This window comes from Moschus berezovskii, chromosome 21 (assembly GCF_049115385.1).
Source record: "Moschus berezovskii isolate FMDL1 chromosome 21, NW_MosBer_1.0, whole genome shotgun sequence".
Lineage (NCBI taxonomy): Eukaryota > Metazoa > Chordata > Mammalia > Artiodactyla > Moschidae > Moschus > Moschus berezovskii.
The window spans coordinates 37,513,283-37,525,479 of NC_142480.1; the positions used below are offsets into that span (position 1 = coordinate 37,513,283).

At 35.9% G+C, this 12,197-nt stretch overlaps 1 protein-coding gene across 28 annotated transcripts in view; it reads left to right on the plus strand.

The window, feature by feature from the left end:
* The window catches only part of PEAK1 (pseudopodium enriched atypical kinase 1), a 337,872-nt gene that overhangs the window by 44,985 nt on the left and 280,690 nt on the right, over window positions 1–12,197 (plus strand). For 21 of the 28 annotated variants that reach the window (XM_055418081.2, XM_055418088.2, XM_055418090.2 and 18 more), the window contains one exon: window positions 10,982–11,045. The exons of 3 other annotated variants lie outside the window; for them this stretch is intronic. The gene's annotated coding sequence lies outside the window, so the exon portion shown is untranslated. Of the gene's footprint in view, window positions 1–10,198; window positions 10,244–10,981; window positions 11,046–12,197 lie in introns of all 28 variants that reach the window. 4 more of the 28 variants (XM_088829557.1, XM_088829555.1, XM_088829556.1 and 1 more) reach the window with 1 other exon arrangement.

Sequence of the window (12,197 nt, forward strand, 5' to 3'; positions counted from 1 at the left end):
GATGATTTTTGAATCAGCAGGTGATAAATAAGATGTAGGTTATTCACAAACAAGATGAATGAGTAGTAAATAATACAGTTTTTGTTAAAAGTGTGATTTCTTTAAAATGAAAAGGTAGGAAAGTGACTCGTGTAACAAAGATTTTTGAAAAATACGTTTCAGATGGCTTCATCTCTGTGAAGGATCCCTATGCTTTTCAGAAAATTCAAATTACATTGTACTGTAAGGTATCCTTGTTGCATCAGGGTTCTTCTCTATCAAAACAACTCTTAACATTTTTCATTTTGCTGATTAAACAGTATATTCGATTCAAAGAACCAGTAGAAACAGAAAAGTTGATCCTCAAGAGTATGCTCTGGAATGTAGAGGGATTGAAAATCCCTCTGTTCAGGATAAGGGAAGGTGGCATTTGGATGTAAGAAGATAGGTGATACTTCTTAGAGCACAGTATCAGGAGATTTCTCTCAGGGAAATTGTATTTTGAGGTGTTTTGTTTTTAAGTTAAGAACTTTACCAGCAGGTACTGTTTATGTACCTGCAAGGAGATCAAACCAGTCAATCCTAAAGGAAATCAGTCCTGAATATCCATTGGAAGGACTGATGCTGAAGCTGAAGCTCCAGTACTTTGACCACCTGATGCGAAGAGCTGACTTGTTGGAAAAGACCCTGATGCTGGGAAGGATTGAAGGCAGAAGGAGAAGGGGATGACAGAGGATGAGATGGTTGGATAGCATCACTGACTCGATGGACATGAGTCTGAGCAAGCTCCGGGAGTTGGTGGTGGACAGGGAAGCCTGGAGTGCCGCAGTCCATGGGGTCGCAAAGAGTTGGACACGACTGAGTGACTGAACTGTTTATGTGAGGAGCTTGGGAGGCAAGTCAGCTCTTTTCCCTTAGTTTTCTTTTTCTTCCCCATTTTCACTTTTCATCTTCATTTAGCAAAGCCATTTACTGTTCATCAGACATTTGTTATGTGCGTTTTTAGGTATGTAGTAACTTTATACATATCAATTTATTTAGGGTCATTTTTGGAGAAGAGAGATATGCAAAATAGCTGCCTTTTGAAATATTTATTTTATTTTTGGCTGTGCTGGAGGACTTTCTCTAGTTGCTGCGAGCGGAGGCTACTCTCTAGTTGTGGTGTAAGGGCTTCTCACTGAGGTGGCTTCTCTTGCTGCAGAGCACGGTCTCCAGGGTATGCAGGCCTCAGGAGTTGCAGCACTGGAGTGCAAGCTCAGTAGTTGTGGTGCACGGGCTCAGTTGTTCCATGGCATGTGGAATCTTCCCAGACCAGGAATCAAACCTGTGTCTCCCTCACTGGCAGGTAGATTCTTAACCACTGGACCACCAGGGAAGTCCTATAATTTCTTGACAAAAGATTCTAAAGGTGTAAAAATTATATTCTCTTACTTGATTTTTTCCCCTTCAGCATTCTGCTTTGTCTGCATCTAAGTGTTTGTAAGTTTTTTAAAAATTAATTTTTATTAATTTATTTATTTATATCAAAGTGAGTTTAATGAAAACAGAATTTTGTGACAACCCTTAAGCTGACTGGAAACACTGTTGATTTCCTAAAACAGGGTTGGAAATATAATTAAAAAGTTACATTATTTTCCTTAGGTATTTTGATGGGTAGCATCTATTGGGATAGTGGTCCACAGTCTTGACTTCATCCATTTAGGAGAGCTAATGTACCATGAAGAAGGCTGATTGCCGAAGAATTGATGCTTTTGAACTGTGGTGCTGGAGAAGACTCTTGAGAGTCCCTTGGACTACAAGGAGATCCAACCAATCCATTCTAAAGGAGCTCAATCCTGGGTGTTCATTGGAGGGACTGATGCTAAAGCTGAAACTGCAATACTTTGGCCACCTCATGCGACGAGTTGATTCACTGGAAAAGACTCTGATGCTGGGAAAGGTTGGGGGCGGGAGAAGGGGACGACAGAGGATGAGATGGCTGGATGGCATCACCGACTCTATGGACATGAGTTTGGGTGAACTCCGGGAGTTGGTGATGGACAGGGAGGCCTGGCGTGCTGTGATTCATGGGGTCACAGAGAGTTGGACACAACTGAGCAACTGAACTGAACTGAACTGAATATACCATGGGACTTAAGTGCTAAGTTGATTTACCTTAATTCATTGAGCTCATTTTGTCAGGCATTGGGGTATAGCAGCCAGCACAGGGCCTGTGGAATAGTGGTTTGAATCTTTACTCTGCTACTTACTAGCTGACCTTGACAAGATTATTTCTAGCAGAGATCTTGCAAGGTGGTTGTGAAAATTAACAATCTATGTAAATCACATTGTATTCTGTCTCATATATTATAGTTACTCCATAAGCGGTAGCTACAGTTACTATTACTTAACCTATTCATTGGGTACATTTGCTGTTTGAGTTCATATGGTTGTGCTAATATCCAAGATAATTTACATGGTTGTTTCAAATTAGGATTAGTAAGACTTCAAAAGCTTTTATTAAATTAAAATTAGTATTTGTTTTCTTTTTCCTTGTTTCTAATTTAATAATAGAATGTTAGGCTGGTCTTCCTTGATTTGTCCTCAATATTACATGATGCTTCTTGTTTAAGATTTTGTTACCTTCTAGAATTTTTCATTAGCAGGTGTGTATGTAGAACAGTGTTGTTTTACTAAAAATTGACATTAGATTAATAGGACAATGTAGAAATTAGATAATTAAGCTTCTCTTTTAGAAAATGTGATTATTATTCTTCTCTCCATTATTTTGTTTAATACTATAGACTGAAAGATGATTTTACGACTAGAAAGTAAGTGACCTAAAATGATTGGTGTATCAGTATTTAAAGTTCAAATTTCTTATTAAAGTTGCATATTCATCCTTCTTTCAGCTATAGATTTTTTAAAGATTCTGTTACTACCTTAATAGTGTTCTGAGTAACTTGACTTTAATGTGATGTGAATTTTATTGATGACTTTCAAAATAATTATCATATATTATTGAATATTTAATTATTAAATTAGAAAGATAACTTAAAATTTGATTTTACATGCTCAGTGAATTCCTGTGATTAGAAAATTCTCTCATGGTGTTCTATTTTTAATTAACATACCAAGGAAAACTAATTAGAAATATCTGAAGCCCCTGGCAAAGTCTGTAATTAGACATGTGATTCATAATTAACTGACTTTTCTTATTCTTGCCTTTTCCTCTCCATTTGAATTAATTACTTGTGTTCTTACTTAGTGATACCTGTCTTCCTGTTCAAGATACTGATTAGAATTTGGTGATCACTGTTGTATTTTTATAGAGAGTATCATTTTATAAGAACTTTGTTTAATAATATAAAAAACAAAACCACAACCCTGAATCACATGCACTATGAAGTATTACAGTGAAGATTTTTGCCCACATTGTCAAATTAAGTGTTTATTTTTATTAGTGGCTGAAAGCAAGCATAGAAAATAGGCAGACTTGACAACTTTTCCTATCTTATACTTAAGGACCTGGATTTTTCTTGTCAATCTGATTACCGTCTGCATAAGTTTGATGGCATACCCATTGGTCTTGGGTCATTGAGTAGAGCTGGTTATTAATTAATTCATCATTTTAATAAAGAATTAACAGTTCATTAAATGTCTACTGTATGCTTTGGATACAAAGCTTTGTACAGGAAGCAAGAGTCATAAGAGTATTTATTAGTCACTACAACACAGGCATCAGCCAATCAAGATGGCCATAGCACTAGACTCGGCGTCTTGAAGGACCCCTCCATTCTTTACACTGTATCAGGCTTTGCTGCTTTTGTTGCTGAGTTGGAATGATGGCGGTGGTGATGATAGTAGGGAGACTGGGCCATCAGCAGTTATCTTAGAGTTGGTGACGTTTAGGGCAGTGACTGTTTGCCAGACCATATTACAGAAGTATTTCAGCACAATGCTTAAAGCTATAGTGGTGCAAAGCAACTGAATATTAGCTCTGCCAAGGTGTGTTCAGTCTCTGACTATAGACTAACAGTTAATACCCAATTTGAGAAGTATTCATGGATGTGAGAGTTGGACTGTGAAGAAAGCTGATCGCCGAAGAATTGATGCTTTTGAACTGTGGTGCTGGAGAAGACTCTTCAGAGTCCCTTGGACTGCAAGGAGATCCAACCAGTCCATTCTAAAGGAGATCAATCCTGGGTGTTCATTGGAAGAACTGATGCTAAAGCTGAAACTGCAATACTTTGGCCACCTCATGTGACGAGTTGACTCACTGGAAAAGACTCTGATGCTGGGAAAGGTTGGGGGTGGGAGGAGAAGGGGACGACCGAGAATGAGATGGCTGGATGGCATCACCGACTCTGTGGACATGAATTTGAGTGAACTCTGGGAGTTGGTGATGGACAGGGAGGCCTGGCGTGCTGTGATCCATGGGGTTGCGGAGAGTCAGACACGACTGAGCGACTGAACTGAACTGAATGAAAATATGTAGATAGTACATAGGGGAAGGACTGCTTGAGTCTTTTTGGGGAAAAGTAGTGAAGACTTCTATGGTGACTAGAGATTTGCCAAAGTCAGATTCAAGGAGGAGATTCTAACCAAGCTGAGGGGAAATAGCACTTACAAAGGCAGAGTGTGAGAGAGTGGCAGATTCAGACGTTAACAAGTAGGAGAGATGGAAGATGAAGATGTCTCTATCTGACCCTTGATTCTTAAGTTTGTTAAATATTTGTATACCACATTTGTATCTTTGAAATTGCTCCATTATTGGTAAAGAACTGCTAGACTGTTTGATATTTAGCTTCTTCAACTATATCTAAATTATTTTAGGTGTAGGGAAAGAAGGGAGAATAGGAATTTGTTACAGTTCAGGGCTACACCAAGCATTGATAGAGCAAGAGTGCAATGAAACAACTTCTCTGCTGAATCACTGAAAGGCTTCTAATGAGCAAACACAAATTCAGGCAGATTGAGGATGGTGGTTTTTTTAATGACATAAAACAATTGCCCATGAGGCTTTTTGGCTGACATCATGAAACTAATTTTGCTTAATGATTGTGGAGGCCTACAAATTCCAATGTGCAGAAAAGAAAGTAAATTACTGGCCTGTCAGATTCCTGTTGCCTGTCATCTTTTATCTGAATAGGAGCTTTTGTTTCCAGACTGTCAGGAGCAAGTATGTGGACCCCTTCAATGCTATATTGGTATATGCTTGAATAATTCAAGAGTCATCTAAATATAGCAAATCTACAACAGTGAACGGGTGTATCTTCTTATACTTGTATCATTTAGGGAATATATCCATGGATTTCTCTTCATGTTTCTGAGAGCTCTTGAAATATGTCAAGGATTTGTAGTGGTGTAAGTTCTACTTTTGGAGAAGGCAATGGGAAGCCACTCCAGTACTCTTGCCTAGAAAATCCCATGGATGGAGGAGCCTGGTAGGCTGCAGTCCGTGGGGTCGCTAAGGGTCGGACACGACTGAGCGACTTCACTTTCACTTTTCACTTTCCACTTTCACACATTGGAGAAGGAAATGACAACCCACTCCAGTGTTCTTGCCTGGAGAATCCCAGGGACGGGGGAGCCTGGTGGGCTTCCGTCTATGGGGTCACACAGAATCGGACACGACTGAAGTGACTTAGCAGCAGCAGCAGCAAGTTCTACTTTTATTGTCAGAGCTGATGACTCATACGTATGAAATATAATGAACTAAGGACAGCAGAATAAACATTTGCTCTATGACTGTTCAACTCAATGAATGATTTGAAAACACCACTGTGTGCTAGGAATTGTGAAGAATACAAAGGTGAACTACTGGCATTTTTCTGGGTATCAAATTATGTGATTTTTCTCCCTTAAGCTATATTTAGCAAAAATGACTGTCTTGATGATGTGTGTGTGTAGCATTATAACAAAGGCTACAATAAAGGTTTGAGATACTGGTAAATATTAATAGATTATTTACTTCAAGGAAGATTTTGAAGTAATAGTTTATTTATGGCTTAATTTTTGTAGCATTTTCAGTCAGTGTTACGTATTTTCTCTCCGCTTTCTGTTACTCTGAATAATTAGAATGAGTATTTTCAGTGAAATGTATATTATATTCCAATATCAATTCAAAAAGTATATAGATAGCATCTACTAGGCCCTAGGTATGGAGTGAGCAAAAATTTGCTATCCATGGAATAAAATTACTCAGTAGAAAGGAAGCTAAAATAATTAAAAAGTGAAAACTTTCAGTTCTTTTGGTGTGCTTAATGTTACGAAAATGACAGATTAAACCTTAAATGCACAGAATTTATATTTGGTTTAGCAGGTATGTTGTATTTTTTGTTGTTGTTTACAAAGGCTAATGGAAAACTTTAAGAAGGTATTAACTGTCTACTTTTTGAATACTGATTACCTTAACCAGCATATTACATCTGTGCTTTTTTGTAACTTATTTCATTTTTTGGGTAGCTCAGTTTCTTTAGAAATTAAGAACGTTGTATATGCCATCACTTGGCTAGAACCATATCTAGGGAAACAAAAGATGGCGAGAATCTTTGCCATAACAAATTGCTCCTTTTGTACCTTTGGTCATTCCTTTTCCACTTCCTGTAATGCCCTCTTTTCCTGTCTGTGTCCGATAACATCTTATTCAAAGATTTTCCCAAAACCTTACCTAACAGTTCCCTTGACATTTTATTCTTTGGAATTTCTGTAACATTTTGTTTGCTACACCTTTGGGGATATTTATTTTTTACTTTTTTGTATGAACCTGACCTGTGTTTTCTATAGAATTATAAACTTTTTGAAAGTGTCATGAATGTTGAATTGGGCCATGAAAGATGGTAGAAATTTGGATGGGTGGAGAAGGGAGGATTGGTCTACAGGAAGGAAATAGCATAAACCAAGGTCCTCAGGACAAAAAGAACAAGATACTTTTTCAGGAATGTTAAGTAGGTTTATTTGCTTGGTATGGAGGATGTGTGAATATAGTAGGAGGAGATGAAGCTGAGAAAACAGAAATGACCCTTGATGCTGAGCTGGTCAGTTATGGTTATCAGTAGCTCATTTTGGTCAATTTGACTGTTAGAAGGGCTCAGTGGAGAGCTGGAGGAGAGTATATTTACTCTACTATACCTCTCTTTTATTTTCAAATTACTCCACAGAAGAAAAGGGAGCCAGTGTTGTGATGGATTGTAAAGTGCTTGAGTTTAGGAGATGGTAGACCAGGAAGAGTGGAATTTCTGGGCACTTCCTTTGTAACACGATGCGGAGTAAAGATGATTTCAGGGCTTCCTTCTAGTTGTAATATACTGTGACACCATGGCACACTTTGAAATTTGGATTAGAGCTGCCACTGTGACCTGTTTTACCTGGTTATGAACTGTTTAGTTCAGAGGTTAGCAAAAAATTTTTCTGTAAAGGGCGAGATAGTAAATATTTTGAGTTTTATGGCTACATACTGTCTCCATTGAATATTCCTTTTTTTTTTTTTTAAACTGACTTAAAAATATAAAAATCATTGTCAGGGGCCAGACAAAAATAGGAATGGACTGGATTTGGCTGCCAGGCCATAGTTTAGCCCTTGATTTTGTTAACTGGGGCAATTATTACTTAAGGATTCTAAAATTTAGAAACCAAGACCAGGTTGGTGATAGGTTTTTCCATTTGCTTGTATTTTTATTGAATACTTAGAATTTTGGGCTTCCCTAGTGGCTCAAACAGTAGAGTCTGCCTCCAGTGCAAGAGACTGGGGTTCAATCCCTGGGTTGGGAAGATCCCCAGGAGTAGGGAACAGCAGCCCACTCCAGTATTCTTGCCTGGAGAATTCCATGGACAGAGGAGCCTTGTGGGCTATAGTCCATGGGGTCGCATAGAGTCGTACATGACTGAACGACTAACACATACACATAGTTATAACATATTTTCTAAAGATCAGGAAGTCAGTACTTATCGAAAATTGTTTATTCATTTTCTTGCATCTTGATAATTTTGTGTTTCAGATTGTGTCCTTCATTTCTAAGTGCCTTGAAAGCTCCCTGATGTCTCAAATATTTTACTCATTTTTTGATTAGTGCCCAGATATTTATTGTGTTATATCCTTGATGTCTAAGGCTATTTTATTCTGATATTTAATGGCTGTATCTTGATAAACACACATTGCTGTAGCACTTCTTAATGATTATTAGTATAAATAATGTAGTATTTGTATTTTATTTTAAACTATGAACATTTTTTAGATATAATGTATAATAAGTCCAAACATCGAACTTGAGAAAGCAATATATTATACAGTTGTAACTAAACATAATGATTTAATCTCTGTGCCCATTGGTTTAAAATTACTTTTGAATCAGACTCTCTTTTATGTTTGCCCCAGTTTTTTGCTTCATATGTATTCCTTGTAATAGAGTAGGTATCTTTGATATTTCTGACATGAGACGATAGTACACTTTTTCATATTTAACTCCTGTCCCCTCTATCTTGAATTGCCATGCTCTGTGACAAATATTTCCTATTATATCCTTCCCTATTGATGATAGCTTATAAGGTATATCATTGTATGTTTCTATTTGATTAACCTAATACTCCTGGTTCTTTTTGTTTAACACTATCTTCATTGCCACATTTATCTCTTTTCTGTGTTTTATTTATATTTTTCTACTATTAATGTTATAATTATAAGCACTGTAGTGATTTTTATATTTGTAAAAGCTTTTGTTTAAATAAATGATTAAATAATAAAAATTTAATGAATATTTATCAATGCATATAATCATAATATTCATAAACATAATTAAAATACATAAATTCAAAGCAGTACATGTCAATATTAAATATTATGTAAGTTTTAAGCTTATTTTCAGAAAGACTAGGTAAATAAATAATAACTAATGCATACAATTCTTAAAAATATTCATGACCTAACTATCATTTGCTGGTATAAAGGTGATAAACAGATGTGGCTTGCAGATTGTTGATGCTTGTACTTTCATTGGCACATCTAACTGAACCTTGGGAAAATAGCACCCAGGTTCAGAACCATAACTCTAGCCACACAGACTGCTGTTTGTACATGGAAGCATGCAATCAATACTGAATGGATAAATTAATAAAACCTCAGACTGATTCTAGGTTTCAGACCTTGGTTCTCCATAAAATGACATTAACATAAACATAAAAGTACATATTTACTCGGAGCATTTTGAAAGTACAAAACATGTGGAAAAACTTGAATTACCTATAATCTTTATGTAAAGTACTACTGACATCATGCTGCTGCTGCTGCTGCTGCTAAGTCGCTTCAGTCATGTCCGACTCTGTGTGACCCCATAGACGGCAGACCACCAGGCTCCCCCATCCCCGGGATTCTCCAGGCAAGAACACTGGAGTGGGTAGTTCTAGTCTTTTTCTGTGCACATGTATGCATTATACATAATTCAAATTACTCAGTAGATGAACATTTTCCTGTCATTAAGCATTTTTAAATTTTATTTTAAAAATCAACTTTAGTAAGATATGATTAATGTGCAGTATAGTTTGATAAGTATTAACTAATGTATATATCCCTATGGTCACCACAACAATCAAAACATAGAACATGGCCATCAGTGTTTCTCTTAAACACCTTTGTAGTTAGTTCTTTCAACAACGTTGTCTATTGTAACAACTGGCCTGCTTTCTGTCACTATGGATTAGTTATGTCTGTTCTAGAATTGCATATACAGAAAAACTGAATAGATAATAAAGTTCACACAGTTTCCTCTACTAGTCATTAAGCATTTATGATACATAATTTTAATGATTGCTTATTCTAACTTATTAAACAATCATTTGAACATTTAGTTTGTTTCCAGTTCTTTACAGTCATAAATGTGCTATGATATAAATATTTGTTTGGATTTTTTATTATTTAGGACAAAGTTCTAAAAGAAAAAGTTACTAGATCAAATGGTTTTAACTTTTTAAGGCTCTTGTGCATTGCAAAATTGCTTTCTAGGGAAGATTTTACCTACTTACACTTCCACAAACAGTGTGCAAAGATGCCCATTATATTGCATCATTGTATTATTATAATTATGTAATTGTATTATGTTATCATTAGTGGCTATCAGTATAGTGGTAGATTATGCTATAGTAACAGTCCTCCAAATCTCAGTGGTTTAATATAACAAAGTTTATTTTTTGCTCATTCTCCATGTCTAACACATATCAACAGTGTCTTCTCTTTCTCTCTTTGCAGTCATTTAGTGAAGCATCCTAATCAGAGCTCCATCTTGTTAGTTGGGTAGGCCTTCCAATTGTGTACTTGTTCCTGAAACTTATGCTTGATAGTATCTCATATGTCTATGTACATTTCAGTGGCTAAAGCAAGTCACATAGTCCAAACAGAGATGATACAGGGCAGTGAAGTACAATTCTACTGTGAGTCTCAGAAGGAGGATAATTGGAACAGCACTAATAACTAACATCTTATTTTAAAAACAACTCTAATTTTATTGATGAAAGATGATATCTCAGTTTGATTTCCTTGGCCAATATAGATGAGTTTTCATAGTTTATTAGCCATTTGTTTCATATACTCTTCCCTTTTACTTAAGTTTTATAAACACACGCTGTGGTTTACTTTTTCATTTCTAGATATTTTGAGTACTGTCATTTTTGTGAGGATAGGAGGTCATCATGGTGATTTTATAGGGAGTGCAGACTTTTAGAAAATGCCTTTTCTTTTGAAAACTTGAGCCGGTAAAAGAAAAATATTCCTCTTGAATTGATTCCCCTCATCTCTTGTTAATATATGTTTTTTGATATTTTTTTTTATTTCAAGAGTTGTCAAAATGTTAAATAATTATAGATGATAGAAAGTTTAGCAGAATTAATATCCTTGACAGTATACAGGTTTCTAAAGAACAATTTGAACATAAAATTTGAACAGTCAAGTTAGGTTTCTCCTCTTGAAAAAATTAAGTTCCCTACTCAGATTTAGTCATATTGACCATATTGTTTTCCTTTTTTTTCAATTCAGGTGTCTGCCTAAACTGGAACTTATGCTATAAATATTTTTCTGTGGATTTTTCTGAAAACCCAAGGTGAGATTTTTTATGAATACACTTGTATTTTAAAATGTATTTATAATGAGAAATAATTGTTTCTGAAAAATTTAAGGCTTTAAAAATTTAATGTCTTTTCCTCTGAGTTTTAATAGGAAGCAAGTACTATTTATTATGAGCTTCCCTGGTGGCTCAGATGGTGAAGTGTCTGCCTCCAATGTGGGAGACCTGGGTTCGATCCCTGGGTTGGGAAGATCTCCTGGAGAAGGAAACGGCAACCCACTCCAGTATTCTTGCCTGGAGAATCCCACGTACAGAGGAGCTTGGTAGGCTACAGTCCATGGGGTTGCAAAGAGTCGGACATGACTGAGCGAGTTCACTTCACTTCACTTCACTATTTATTATAAAGCTACATATATAGCATGCTTACTTTTAATTTGTAGGACATTTGATTGAAATGAATGGAGCTGGTTCTAGTGATTAAAATAGTTTTGAGTGAATTTTTACTTTGTTTTTCATACTCAAAGATGGAGTTCACACAGCTGTTCTCTGACACAGACTTGAGAAAGATATTGGTATTATAATCTGATATTCTTAAAGGCAAACCTTTAATTAGTTAAATCATAGATTATAATATCCGATAACTATTTTACTAGTTCTGTTATTAAGAGTTTTCTACCACTTTGTTCTCTTGGAGCTGATTATTTTCTTTAGTTCCCACGGTTTGGGGGGGCTTATAAAATAAGGATATATCCTTTAGTATGTTAGTGTTTGATTTCTGGGGCTGGTGTTCTACTCCAACGATAGTATCATAGCCCTTTTCCTTTTCTTATGTGTCTTGGCTCAAATCTTCTTCATCTTTTGATTTTTTAAAATATACCATTATAAGTCTGTCATCTGGTCTTTCCACCTTGAATCCAGCTCCGCCCTAAGCCATTCTTGTCACACTTATAAGGGTGCTTTTTCTAAAAGATAAATGTCATCATGTTAGTCCATGACTCAGAGTCCTTCAGTACCTTTACATTGTTTAAAGGAATTTTACAAACTCCTTTACAAAGCAGTATATTCTGCTTTTATCCATTTTTCATTTTGCTAGTTCTCTGAGAATGTTGGGAACTAACATTTTAAAAAAAAACAGCTTTACTGAGAAATAATTTACATATGATAAAATTCACTTGTTTATTTAATTTT